Below are 14186 nucleotides of genomic sequence, written 5' to 3' on the forward strand. Positions count from 1 at the left end.
ATATTTTATGTCTTATGTTTTATTTTTGTTTGACATTTTCTTAACACTTTTTTGCCTTGATGAAACGGACAAATTCTCTCACCTGTACTTTGGTTTTTGCTATTTCGCTGGGATTTCCTTCCCTTTGTTTTTCTACTCTTGCTCTCGCCACTGAATGTCTCTGCAGCCTTATGGAATATTGACTTTCTTCTTGAAAGCCTTTCTGTACTCACTTGCTTTTAAAATCATTCTTCACATCACTTTCAAACTCCCATCCCAACATCTAATTATTCCACTTTATGAATCAGGTTTCAGTTGAGATGAGCCCTTTCCTGTTCTCATTCTCTAAATTGGATACCTCTCCTATGTGTTCTCATAATGCCTTATGGCATTATGATAGCTATCTGGTTATTACAACTCTCTGGTTCCCTGCACCAGTCTGGCAGTTTTTTTGAGAGCACATGGTCATCTCAGAGGCATCTTTACATGGTGGCGATTGGAGTCAACCAGCCGTGACACGTACTAGCTTATGGACTGGGGAGAGCCACCCACTGCTCTGTGCCTCATTTCTTCATCTACCTGTTGGATCTATTATTACACTTGCCTTATAATTTTTTGTTTGTGAGAATCAAATTCTTAGAACAATTTCCAGCATAACTCACAGTAAATACTCTATAAAATTTGTCCTAAAGTCTACTCTACTACAATTAATAATAAAAACAATAATTAGTATTAGTCACAGACACATTCCCAGAAAGCAAGCATAATTCATGCCATAGAATGGTAAGCAATGTCTGTTGAACAAATGAACTAATTAAAAAAAATGGTTGATGCTGACAATAATGCAGTTACATAAACAACCTAACAACGCAAGCGGGCATATAAACTGGGATATAGCAGAATGGGGCCCTGGTCGGGCGGCTCAGTTAGCTGGAGCAGTGTCATTTGCCTTCTCTCTGGTTTGACTCTCGGTCAGGGCACATATGCAGGTTGTGTGTTCAATCCCTAGTTGGGCCAGGTATGGGAGAAGATCTCTCTCTCTCTCTCTCTCTCTCTCTCTCTCTCTCTCTCCAAAATCAATAAACATATCCTGGGGTGAAGATTTTTTAAAAAATAGGAACTTCCCAGAGGCTGATTGCTCTCCGTTTTCCCTTCTGACTGGCAAATGTATCTAGAAAGGAGCAGACCTTCCAGTTAAAACTTCACCCAAAAATAGCTGGGCATTGGTAATTAGCATGCACTTTAGAAATATCCTTTGTTATCTCAAGAAACTTCTTTTCTGGCCTCTTCCCAAATTATTCTTCTGCCAAATATTCTCAGCTTATGAGAATTTTCTGCTTTTCACATGGCGTTATAAAAAAAGGGAACTTCTTCCATATTTTACAAGCTAAATTTCCTCTTAATGCACAAATCCTCTCAATTCTGTCCCATCTCCCTTTTTACTGAATTTGTTACAGAGTGCTAGCATGGGCATGCAGATAAACACCCCACCACCCTGTGCTCATGCAGATTGCTTCTAGATGTTTCTTGTGTAGATCTGTGTTGTGCTGCTATTATTTCCTTTCTCTGTTGTTGCCATTATTGTTCTCTCTCATCTTCATGGACAGGCAGCCTGAATCCTCTCAATTGTTTGTATAAAACGCAGGGTGTTTGCACATTTCTCAGTCTTTTCCATTTAAGGTAAATACACATTCGCATGTCTAAACACACATGAGATTTTCCCGGGGATGACTCTATATCCAAATCTTAATTATCCACAATCCATTTTTGCCTTTGACAGTCACTGATTTGATGTCTATTGACAACTCAGAGTGTGGTATAAGGCAGGCATAGGCAGTAGGCCTTTTAAGACAGTGTAGAGTCTTTTTGTAAAGTTAATTTTATAGTGTTTTGCATAATAATATTTTGGATAAAAACATGAACATTTATTTAGCTTTTCCTATGGACCAGCATTGCTCTGAGCGTTTCACATACATTAACTCATTTAGTTTTCATAAAAATGCCTGTAAGTACTGTTTGTATATCCACTTAGATATGGGGAAACTGAGTATCAGAAATCCCAACAATTCCTTGTTATTAAACATACATTAGTTGAAAAAAAGATTTAAAAATAAAAATGAAAAATGAGGCAGTATGTAATTATGAATCCAGTGAGGTAACAACATTTCATTTTTAATATAGTCGTTATGCAAGTTCCAAGGTGGGAATGAGTGTTGTAATATGTGGTGAACTGAAATGAGTTTTTAACTGTGATTAGTTTGGGCATTGAAGTGTAGATAAGGTTTGAAATGGACATAAGGGGGAAAAAAAAGAATAAAATATTAAATTAAAAGTGTGAATTTTGACACTGCCCAAATATTTTACACTTATATATAACGAAAGCCTCAAATTATTCTTACAGGGTAGTTCCTATTATTGTGTCCATTTTATAAAAGAGAAAATCGAGGGTCAGAGAGGGTCAATATGCTGCTCAAGGTCACAGGCAGATGAGTGGTGGAGGAAGATTCAAACTCGGCAGTCTGATTAAAGAGCTCTATTCAACCTTTGCAAACAACTCCCCTTGCTAAGGAAGAATATTTCAATTTGTTGAGGACTATAGGTCAGAGAGGAATGCCCCTCCCTACCGCTGAAATAAAGCAAAACAGAAGGGAGAAATACCACATTCAAATAGCCAAGAAAGTTGAAAAGTAACAGACACCAAACCTAATGCAGTAACCTGTACAATTTCCAATATTGTTGCCAGATATCATAAAATAATAAAACTGAACTTTGAAACATATTTATAGAAGAATCGTCGGGATGTTTTTAGCTGACATTTCTAGATCCTTTGGTGGGTAACCTTTGATAGAGTTCTATAGCTGACAGTCACAGAAAGAACGGAGAAAGGGTTCCAGAGGGCCAGCAGCCAGCTGGTTACCTTCATAATGGCCTCAACTGAGAGTGCTTTCTCCTGGAGTAGAACTTCAGTGATGAGCAAGTTGGGACTTGAATACCTGGCAGCAGTACCCAAAGTACCTTCTCTCTGTCTTTATTGCATATCACTGAGCTTAAAGCCCTTGAAATAGTCTATCTGGGCTGCAGGGTATAAATATCCCAGAACCTTAAAATTCTGAGACCCTTCTTGTTTTCTGGCTCTTATAAAAATAAACCTCATTTTTATATCTGCAGAAAATAATTTCCAAGTGGATTAAATTAAAGTGGTTGGTTGTAGACAGTAACTGGATTCAAGGGTATATGAATTTCCTGTGGCTGCTGTAAGAAGTTACCACAAACTTCACAGGGTTATTATCTTACAGTCTGGAGGTTAGAAGTGTGAAATGGGAGAAAATCCTGTCAGCAGGGCTGTGTTCCTTCTGGAGGGTCTATAGGAGAATCTGTTCCTTGCTATTCCGCGTCTAAAGGCTGCATTCATTATCTAGTGGCCTCACCACTCTGCCCTCTGCTTTCATCATCACTTGTCTTCCTCTGACTTTGAACCTTCTGCCTCCCTCTTGTGAGGACTCTTGTGATACAGTGGGCCCACCTGCATAATCCAGGGTAATTTCCCCATCTCAGGATGCTTAACTTAGTCACATTGGCAAGGCCTCTTTTGCCATAGAAGATAACATATTCACAGACTTGTGGGTTCAGATGTGGGCCTCCTTTGGGAGGCCATCATTCTGCCTACCACAACTAGTAAAAAGAAAACTATGAAAGAAGAAAATACTAGCATACATAAATCTATTTTAGAATGGAAAAGAATGTTATAAGCATGGCAGTGAATGAGGAAATTATAAAAAAAGAGTCTGACAGACTTACACCAACTTTAAGAAATCTACATAAATGGGAAAAGCATACCACATCATGTAAAATAGCAGGGAAATGAAAATGTAGAGTAATAAGTGCAGAAAATAAGGCAAAATGTAAGTAAATAATATTGTTGATAAAAAAGTATGGTCACTAAGAAATAGATAAATGCCTCAATAGAAAAGGAGCAAAGGACCTAAACAAACTATTAATTTAAAAAAGGAAATTCAAGAGATTAATAGAAAATGTGAAAAAATTCAACCTTACTAGTTTATAAATACAAAATATAGAAATACTGTTACAGAATTTATCGGGTGACCGGGAAATACACAAGGAGTACTCGGAGATTCAGGAAAAACCCTTTATTTAAAGCAGCGCTGCTGGCTCAGGGGATCTAAAGCCGGAACCCCTTATACAACAAGATCGCCCCTTATATATTCCTAAATGTCTTTGTTTCCTATGTGTTTCCTAACTTCCGGGCTTTTGTGGTGGGCTTTCGTAGTCCCTCCCGAGTCAGTTAGAATGGAGAAGTTAGATTGCATCTAAATGCCTGGCCAGGGTGGACACCAGCAACCCTCCCTCTGGCCAAGCTGCCAAATTCCTGGCCCATGGCCCCTGAAGACTGGGAGCACCCAGGAAAACAGATTATCGCCTAAGGAAGGGGCAGTGACTTAAATATAGTCTGACAAGAATGTGCACTAGCTCACTGGTCACTGGCACAGGTTCAGATTGCCAGCTGCCCCCCCTCCCAGGTTGCCCCCTATATTCCTCCTCAATACCACTTTCCATATAAAATCAAGCAAGATTTAGAAAAAAATATATTGATTAATGATAATAAAATGCTTGTGGAAGATATATGGCCAAGAAGAGTTTCAAATGTTCCAGTCTGTATAATGAGTAATATTGGAATCTATAAGAATGATCCTTAACATATTCAGCACTTTGTCTCAATGACTAGAGGCTCGATGCATGAAATTTGTGCACTGGGGGAGGAGGAGGTCCCTCAGCCGGGCCTGCGCCCTCTCTCAATCCAGGACCCCTCACTCTTAAACCACCTGCCTCCTTGCTTCTTACTGTTTGGCTTGCTTCTCCTTAGCACTGGCGTAGCGAGCCTCTCCCACCACCGCTGCTGTGCTCACCTGCTGTGAGCCCAGCTTCTGGCTGAGCAGCGCTCCAGCTGTGGGAGCAGACTCACCACCGGGGGCAGCTCCTGTATTGAGTGTCTGCCTTCCTGGTGGTCAGTGCATGTCATAGCGACCAATTGTTCTGGTTGTTCCACTGAAATGGTCTCTGGGCTTTTATTATATAGACTAGAGGCCCGGTGCACAAAAATCTGTGCACTCGGGGGGGTCCCTCAGCCCAGCCTGTGCCCTCTCGCAGTCTGGGACCCCCCGGAGGATGTCCGCCTGCTGGCTTAGGCCCGCTCCCCGGGGGATTGGGCCCAAGCTGCCAGTCAGACATCCCTCTGGCAGCCCGGCAGCCCTCGGGGGATGTCCACTTGCCAGCAGGGAGCAGGCCTAAGCTTCAGTTGGACATGCTTAGTGCTGCTGAGGAGGCGAGAGAGGCTCCCACCACCACTGCTGTACTGGCAGCCGTCAGCCTGGCTTGTGGCTGAGCGGAGTTCCCCCTGTGGGAGAGCACTGACCACCACGGGGCAGCTCCTACATTGAGCGTCTGCCCCCTGCTGGTCAGTGTGTGTCATAGTGACCAGTCATTCCCAGTCATTCTGCTGTTAGGGTCAGTTTGCATATTACCCTTTTATTATATAGGATCATAATTTCAAAATTCATAAGTAAATGATTTTTTTTGTTGTAGCTGAATTCATACGGGCCAACAATTGGAAAATAGCTCAAGTCTGAAAATGAGTTAAATGATTATTTAGATACATTACAGTGGACCCTCATATACTGAAATATTATATTGCCATAAAGATGCTGCTTTCAAAGATGGTTTTTCAGAATACATTCTGAAAGGCTAAAAGTCAAACATAAGCAGCACTGTATTGGTCTGACCAGGCTCTGCTGGAATAACAGCTATCGAAAGCTCTGAGGCTTAAAGGTAAATATTCACATCTCCATCAGGCGACATCTGCTGTGGGTTCACAATGTTTGATGGCAAGTGGTGACTCAGGCCCTTTCTCAGCCTCCATGCGGTGGCCCTGCCATCTCCGCCTGAGACTTTAGGCTTCATCCCCAACCTTCAGGGCCTCAACCCAGCGACCTCAACTAGCCACACGGTCTGGTTAACTGCAAAGATGGTGGAAGGTGTCCCTGTCGCCTGCCGTGGAATGAAATGAAAGTTAGTGAGTGTTAGTAGTTTCCAAAACAGCTACATAGTGTTTGGTCCTGATTTCTTTATTAATTGAAAAATACAATGTGTATAGACACATATAGCTATATCTACTTATATAAATCTATGTGTCTAAACTAAGGGTCAGCTTGAGACGGCCCTGGCAAATCTGGCCAGTTGCTTGTTTTTGTACAACCAGCCAGCTAAGAATGTTCTTCAACATACTTAAATGGTGGAATAATATTTGGTGATGCATGAAAATTGACTGAAATTCAAATTACAGTGTCCACAAATAAAATTTTATTGGAAACACAGTCTTGCTCCTTCATTTACATTTGTCTTGAGCTGATTTCAGATATAACAGCAGAGTTGAGTCATCTCTGTGATAGAGATCTCAAGACCCACAAAAGCTAATATACTGCCTGTTCAGCCCTTCGAGAAAGAGTTTGCCGGCACCTACTGTAATTACCTAGGAAAAAGGGGGTACACAGGGGACATTCTCATAGTCGTTACTTGTAGGCTTGGGATTAAAATGATTCTTAGTTTTTATACTTTCTGTTTTCTAAAATTTTCATAATAAATAGATATTACAGCCATATTGGGGAGAAATTGGAAAAATTGATACAGATAAAAGTAACTCAAATGTAGAATCCCTAAGAATATTCTACACAATTAGTTCCAGATAGCTGTCTTCCCTCTGGAGGCCCCCCACTTAGCACGAAGGACCAGGAAATTGCCACTAAAGATAGGGCCTGGCTTCCTTTCCCATCTCTCCCTCCTTCTAGTCTCCAGCCACACTCCCCTTTTCTCAGTCTGCAAATAAATCCAGCTCTGTCATCACGGCCTCGACACTTGCTTTTCCCTGGAGAGCCCTTCCTCCCGATATTCACACGGCTGACAACTTTGTCATTCAGGGCTTAGCACGAATGCCACCTCCTGAGAGATCTCCCCTGACTCCTCTGCATAGCTGTACACTATCACAGCCGTCTCTGTCACGTTTTGCTGATTTATTTTCTTCTATGCACACATCACTAGCTGCTTTATTTCCTTTGTCGGTTTACATTCCTTTTGTCAGTTAGAATTGAACATCCACTAGTGCAGACTCATGCTCAGCCTTTTATCACTGCGATATCTGTGAGAGATTGTGATCTTCTGCAATTTACTTCCCCACAATCTAGGCAATAGCGGTGATGAAAGACTGATATATGAGTATATATAATTACTATCCCTTCAGGATATGTTATATGCACACTGACACCTTAAAGGAGCCCCAGGAAAAGCCAAATCCCTCCTGGGGAAAGGCTCTGTAGCTCAGCAACATCCCTACCTTTGTGTTAGTCACCTGTTAACATTTGACATTTGCATTAAAGGGTGCCCATGACAATAAAAAGTTAGTGGTTCTTACATCTGATATGATATATTACTGACTGAATGCAAGTATGCAGCTTTAAACACATTTAGTGAAAATCATTAAGAATTTCTTTAAAAAATCATATGGTTTGTGGGAACACTAATCAGCTCCTTGTTTTTCTGACAACATGCCGATGACAGGACAAAATGTGTGAATGCATCCCTAATCAACGTCAGCACACAATCACTAGCTATCTGGTTTGTATGGAGGTCATGGAGAAATGTTATTATTTTCAAGAAACATATACAAAATGAGGGAGAGAGACTTGTGTGTAAGGGCTATAAAGATAAAATGTTATACAAAATAAAATGCATTGTCAATATAAAGTTAAGATATTGCAATAGCCAAATTTATATTAGGATAATCACATTTCCAAGTCCTAACTGCTCAAGGAAGAAAGTAAGATATTCTTAGAGGTCAAAACTAAAATTAAGTTTTTGCAATTTAACCTTTTGTCTATGGGATTTTCAAACTTTCTTTATTTTTAGAGGAAAACAGGTAAGATTCTATGGCTTAACCAAAAAGTAAGTTTCCTACAACCCATTATTCTTAGAGACCAAGACCTCATTCTCCTCTTCAAGTGATAGTCTTGGGAATGTCGTCTCCAATTTATTTATTTATATCTATATTTTCATATGACGTATTTCACAATATCATAGAAAACCAGCAATTGTCAGAAATAATTTTACTGAATTTGAGGCACTCATAAAAATAGAAGCATATAGAAAGAGGCTAACTATATATGCAGGGCAGCTACAGGATTTTGCCCCTTTTCTAAGTCTTTTCTGTCCCCTGCCTTTGCATTTCTTTCATCTCTTCACAATTTTTATCTCTTGTTTTTGTTTTGTTTTGCACACATCTACCTAGAATAAACATCAATTTCCATTTTTAAGGAGTCCATACTTAGGAGATAAATTTTTTTGTATCCATGCCAATTAAATGACATTCTATAAAATACAAGATCATTGGTGGAGGAGTAGTGCATTATTTGTCAAAAAGCAGAAAATACTACATTTAGGAGGGGGCAGCAATTGGGACCCGCTTGCCTTGGGAAATGTTTAGATGCTTAGGGCAATGGGAACGACCTCGTTCTGTTGTGTGGAAAAAAGATAAATCTCACAAGCTGTTATTTACTACTCAGGGATGTATGAAACCCCAACACTGTCATCTCAGAGGAATACTTAAAGTCCTATCATTGCTACTTTTACAGATAAACTCTTCTGTCTATATTATTTATGAACATTTCACAAAACAGCATTCATGATATGATTCAGCACAATAATTTTTATAAAACAAATTTTATAATGCTCTGCACTAAATTGTCACAAAATCAGCTATGTCCATTAAAATGTATTTTCTATTTCTTTTGTAGATAAAATAAAAAATGCTACTGTATTCACTGTCTCAGCTATAGTCAGCTGGAGATGTACAACTAAGCTTGTCAATGGGAGGTGAATAGAAGCTATGTGGACACTTCAAGGCCTGGACCATAAGCACCCTTACCTCCCAGACTCCAACTGGACGTTGATCTAGGCTGCAGAAGGCTCAGCTATTTCAATGCATTGCTCCCAAACTCGCTGGCCTCAGAATGCAATATGAAGCAGTGTAGCCCCATTCCTCCCATTGCCTATAATTTTCACTTGACTGTAAAAAACAAACTGCTATCCTCTTGAGCCACTGAAATTACACAGTTTATGATTTTTCATAGTGACTACAGTTCACCCTGAACAAAAGGAGCGAGGTGCACTGACCACCTGTGCAGTAGAAAATCCATGTATAATGTAATTTGGCCTCCAAACATGGACATTCTCAACGTCCAGTTGACCCTTGAACAAGGTGTGTTTGAATTGTTTAGGTCAATTGAAAAAAATTCATGTTTCTGTGGATCCCTCCAGTTAAAAGCCACTTTGGTCAATGGTCAACTCTAATTACATTGAATAATTACAAAAGTCTACGTCAATTCCTTCTTACATTATTGTTACCCAGCTTTTCTCGGTAGACATTGTCAACTTTCCTAATTCCTTCAGCCATTTGCCAAAATGGACTTCAAGACTTTTTCAGGATATTGAAGAAAGAATATCCGTTCACCTCTTCGATAACTATGTATTGAACATCTGCCTCATGCTACATGCTGCGTCTCTGGACACACAGAGATGAATTGCAAGCTGCCGGTGTGCTGTAGCTACAGTTGTGCGGTTCTGGAGCCGGTAGCTGTGGCATCAGACTCCACGGGCAGCATTTCATGGCGGAGCAGTGGCAGCTTCCTTGGCTGCTTATTTCTGTCGCATCTTTGGGAATCATTTCTACTGAGACATATTCTTTCTGTCCTCAGTGATTCCGAAAATCATTTTATAATTCTCTGTACTAAATTGTTTTGTTGTGTTTTCTTTTTTTTTAAGCTAGCTTTAGTGGATTCTGTTTCTAAAACTGAAACCTGCACTTCAAGTCTCCAGCGTTCTAAGAAAACATCTACAGATGACTCAGCCTTTGAATTCCAGTTAGAGAAGCATTGCTTTTGATGTTAGATGTTATTAGTTATTAAATACCATGTGATTGCAAACCCAAATTCTAAGGCAAGAACTGAAATTTCTCGATATTCCATTATAATATGATCATTCAGATAATCAGAGTAGGTTCATATTGTTTATTAACAAAATGAAATAAACAATCTAAAAAAGCATTAATGTGTGAACTTACAGACAGCCAGGGTGCTACTGCCCCAAGATTGTAAAATCCTGGTGGAAAGCATGTAACTAGCTATGTGATGCTTGGCACAGTCATGAGAAGGCACTCAATCAATTTCTTATAGTTTTAAACATAATGTTGGCATTGTTTAATACCAAATGAGAAAATAATGTGCAAGTACTTTGTAAAGTGGTAAAGTGCTGTACACATTGTTGATAGTGTCATCTGTGCAAATGCCTCACATTTTCTTCTGCCATGGTGACAACAGTCCAGTGTCACATTACTGTAACTGAAGGACAATACACTATGCATTTTACCTACTAAAGGCATGGAGAGAAATTATATAAGGACCCTTCACTCTACTGAGAAGACCCAAGCTAAGTAGCATTAGTATAAACAAAAGAGGATTCCAATCATTGAAACCCCATGGCGATTCTCTAGGTCGAGAGGCCTCCAAGTAGAACAGTTTAAATTACTGCTTCTCAGGTTCTGCTTTACTCTGGGGATCTCTAGCTGCCACGATAACACCTTTCACCAGACTGAGCTGGCAATTGAAAATAAATCAATCTGGAGGTGATTGAAATGACCATTGCCGAACTTCTCTCACTCAGTCATTCCATAGGAAGTCAGCACTGGCCGTGGAGAGAGAATTAACTGACTTTTTGTTGTTGTTGTTGTTGCATCATGAGCTTCAAGAAAAATTAATCATAGCATCATTTTTTCTATGAAAAGCACATCAATTATAAATTTTAGTATGTTTGTCATATTATTTTATTTCTATTTTTCTCAGTTTATGTCTTCTTATTTTTCAGTTTATGTCTTCTGAGCTCAATATTACAATCTCTTTGGGTTCTAGACCTTAAGCTCAAAAACAATTAAAAATTACATAATATTAATGTATGTATATATACACACACACACACATACACGCACACACAATATTGATAGGATGGAGTTATACATATGTAAATAGCATGTATATATAAATATATATAAATATTAATATCATGGATGACCCAACTTTCATGGATCATCTTCTCATTTACTAGTTAACTACATTCTACTTCCTTTGAATTAATTAATCCTACTTTTACTCTGCATAGTGTCTACATATTCATTCATAGAACTTCATTTTTGCCCTGATGGGTCTCTTTAAGCCCTTTGTCTCACCCTTTTGTTCATTGTCTCTCAGGCTGCACCTTTTCTTGTCATTTTCTCTGCACCATGCAGGTCTCATGCTCATCACCTCACCCCTGTATGAAGACATTAGCTACCTTGCCAATTTCCTGATGCAATTCCCGTTTCCTCTCTCCACCCCCACACATTACCTTCTCCAGGTTCCAGCCTCTGAAAGATGATGTTCAGCATTCTGCAAGCTTGTTAAAAACCTGTACTTATTCCCACTATCTCTTGCAAATTTTATCAAACCAAAAAATTATTGACCTTATGAAAAAGAGTTCAGTGACTTAAGTGATAAATGTAAAGATGTTTGTTTTTTGTTTGTTTTTTCTTAATCCTCACCTGAGGATATTTTTCCATCGATTTTTTTGGGGGAGAGTGGGAGAAGGAAAGACAGAGAGAAACATCAATGTGAGAGAAACATATTGACTGGTTGCCTCCTACACACACCCTGACCAGGCCCCGGCAAGGTACATGCCCTTGACCAGAATTGAACCCCGTACCCTTTGGTCCACAGGCTCTATCCACTGAGCCAAATTGGCCAGGAGAAATGTAAAAATGTTTTGTTGACACCCCCATAGAAACTACAGCTTGCTAATACTTGCTGTAAATTATCATGAGGGCATTTAGTAGCTAGAAGTTCCCAAGCACAATATATTATTATTTTGGAGGGAAGGAAGATAGCAATAGATACCAATGTTTTATAAAACACCATTAAAGGAAAGCTAATCAGTGAAAATCATTTTGATAAAGCCTGTTGTTAAAGCCAGATTATTAAGAGTTCCCCAATTTTAAAATCTCCTCAACAATTGTCATGAGCCATACTCTAGGTCAGCGGTTCTCAACCTTTGGGTCGCCACCCCTTTGGGGGTCAAACGACCCTTTCACAGGGGTCGCCTAAGACCATCGGACAACACATATATAATTCATATTGTTTTTGTGATTAACCACTATGCTTTAATTATGTTCAATTTGTAACAATGAAATTGGGGGTCACCACAACATGAGTAACTGTATTAAAGGGTCACGGCATTAGGAAGGTTGAGAACCACTGCTCTAGGTGATCTTGTGACATGGCCTACACAAGGCTGGTCCATTTCCACATCTGTGGCTTTGGGCAAGCAGCCTTCCCAGCAGAAGATCTTCCTTTTCCTCTTCATTAACTTTTGTCCAGGACCAGTATGGTTTAGGTAAAAATTCCCCTCTTCCCAAAGCCTTTCTTGATTATGTCTATTCTAGGCTATCATGCTTTTATTTTAGATTCATAATAGATATGTACTTTTATTTTTTATTCTTTCAGCTAAGAATTATATCATGCTAAGTGAAATAAGTCAGATAGAAATCGTCAAGAACCATATGATTTCACTCATATGTGGGATATAAAATGGAAAGCAACAAATGAACCAGCAAAACAAAAACTCATACACACAGACAACAGTATGGTGGTTGCCAGGGGGAAGGGGGCAGGTAGTAAAGGGCAAGGAGTCAAATATAAGGAGTCCCCCAAAAGTGTATGCACACTTTGAATAATTAATAGAATCTACAGGCGTAGTATGTATACATTGTTTGGGGGACACCGTGTATATGGTGATGAAAGTAGATTTGACTTTGGGTAGTAAACACAAAATGCATTATATAAATGATGCATTATATAATTATACACTTGAAACATATATATATATGTACATATATACGTGAGCGCACACACACACATATATATAGATAGATATACACAGACACACACACACACATATATATATTTATATATATGTGTGTGTGTGTGTATGTATATATATATATGTATATATATATATATATATATATATGAGGAGTGCTGGTATTTTTTCCATTGATTTTTAGAAAAAGTGAAAGGGAGGGAAGTCGGGGAGAGAGAGAGAGAGAGAGAGAGAGAGAGAGAGAGAGAGAGATGTAAGAGGGACACATTGATTGATTGCCTCCTACATATGCCCCAATGGGAGGGCAGGAATGGAACTTGCAACCCTCTGGTGAGCAATCTGAAGCTCTAACTACTGAGCATGCTGGCAAGGGTGAAACGTATATGATTTTATTAATCAATGCCATCCCAATAAATTTAATAATTTTTAAAAAGGATTATGTCTTTTTTTATACCAATCTTGTCTTTTTTATTGTCATGCAGCTCCTTTTTGAGGTGTGAAAATTCTCTTTTGTTTGTTTAATTCTTACTTTTTATGTTTATCTTTCTAGAATGAGTTACCAGTTGTAGTATCTTTTATGTGATATTTTCTTCGTATGTTATTTGTTTGTATCTACAACCATAAAATATACTCTGGCTGCTATATTGAGTAAGCATGCTGTCAATATCCCTGGATACATTTTAAATGGGCAGTAGCAGATAGTGAGTCAACAGCTGACAGTGACAGTATGGCAACAGACACTCAGTACTTTCATATAAATGAACATTCTTTCTGACAGCTTCTGCATGACTCAAGAAAACAACTTGCAATATACCAGAAATGAGAGAAGGGACTCAGTGAGTTTAACCAGGGACTCTACCTATAATGTTTTATAAGCAAAGGGACAATGCATGTATATGTCATATGTATAATATAAATTATGTAAATGTAAGTATTAATAAATTAAAGTTTTTAAGAATAAAATGTGGCCCTAACTGGTTTGGCTTAGTGGATAGAGCGTCAGCCTACAGACTGGAGGGTCCCAGGTTCAATTCTGGTCAAGGGCTCATGCCCAGGTTTCGGGCTCAATCCCCAGTAGGGGGCATGCAGGAAGCAGCCGATCAGTGATTCTCTCTCATCATTGATGTTTCTATCTTTCTCTCCTTCTCCCATCCTCTCTAAAATTAATAAAAATATATTTA

Source organism: Myotis daubentonii, chromosome 1 (assembly GCF_963259705.1).
Source record: "Myotis daubentonii chromosome 1, mMyoDau2.1, whole genome shotgun sequence".
NCBI lineage: Eukaryota > Metazoa > Chordata > Mammalia > Chiroptera > Vespertilionidae > Myotis > Myotis daubentonii.